The sequence below is a fragment of the Schistocerca cancellata genome, chromosome 4 (assembly GCF_023864275.1).
Source record: "Schistocerca cancellata isolate TAMUIC-IGC-003103 chromosome 4, iqSchCanc2.1, whole genome shotgun sequence".
In the NCBI taxonomy this organism is placed as follows: domain Eukaryota; kingdom Metazoa; phylum Arthropoda; class Insecta; order Orthoptera; family Acrididae; genus Schistocerca; species Schistocerca cancellata.
The window spans coordinates 146,517,201-146,518,306 of NC_064629.1; the positions used below are offsets into that span (position 1 = coordinate 146,517,201).

Here is a 1,106-nt window from a genome sequence, read left to right on the forward strand (position 1 = left end):
TCCCGAATGGATGACATAGTCATAAACATCCCTGGCGTAGAGGAACAACTGGAAGAGTTGGAAACAAATAAGTTACCAGGTCCTGATGGGATCCCAATTCGGTTTTACTAAGAGTACTCTACGACATTGGCCCCTTAGTTAGTTTGCACTTATCGCGAATCTCTCGACCACCTCAAAGTGCCAAGCGACTGAAAAAAGTGCAGATGACTCCTGTATATAAGAATGGTAAAAGAACAGACCAATATCCTTAACATCCATTTGCTGTAGAATTCTAGAGCATATTCTGAGTTCGAATATAAAAAATATCCTCGAGCCCGTAAAGCTCATGTCCACGAATCAGTACGGCTTTAGAAAGGATTATTCGTACGAAATCCAGCTTGCTGTTTTCTCACATGATGTAATGCGAACTATGGAAGAAGGTCAACAGGCGGATTCCATATTTCTGGAGTTCCGAAAAGCATTCGACACGGCACCCCATTGCAGACTGTTAACGAAGGAATGTGCATACAGGCCGGCCCGGGTGGCCGAGCGGTTCTAGGCGCTACAGTCTGGAACCGCGCGGCTGTAATGGTCGCAGGTTCGAATCCTGCCTCGGGCATGGATGTTTGTGATGTCCTTAGGTTAGTTAGGTTTAAGTAGTTCTAAGTTCTAGGGGACTGATGACCTTGGAAGTTAAGGCCCATAGTGCTCAGAGCCATTTGAACCATTTTGTGCATACAGAATAGGCTCCCAGGTATGCGACTGGCTCCAAGATTTCATACGTAATAGGACGAAGAATGTTGTACTCAACGGCGAGTGTTCATTGGATACAGGGGTAACACTTGGAGTGTCCCGGGGAAGTGTAATAGGAACGTTGCTATTTTCTGTATACGTAAATGACCTGGCAGATAGGGTGGGCAGCAATCTGCCGTTGTTCGTTGATGATTCTGTGGTGTACAGAAGATATCGACGATAAGTGACTGTAGGCTGATACAAGATGACTTAGACAAAATTTTTGGTTAGTGTGATGAATGGTAATTGACTCTTAATGAGGAAAAGTGTGATTTAATGAGGATCAGTAGGAAGAACAAACCCGTAATGTTCGGTTACAACATTAGTGGTGTTCT

At 44.4% G+C, this 1,106-nt stretch overlaps 1 non-coding gene across 1 annotated transcript; it reads left to right on the plus strand.

Moving 5' to 3' along the window:
• The first annotated feature begins 514 nt into the window (after nucleotides 1-514).
• On the plus strand, nucleotides 515-598 carry Trnaq-cug (transfer RNA glutamine (anticodon CUG)). The gene is given in 2 exon segments: nucleotides 515-552; nucleotides 563-598. It is a non-coding gene; the product is annotated as a tRNA-Gln (tRNA).
• The last annotated feature ends 508 nt before the right edge of the window (nucleotides 599-1,106 follow it).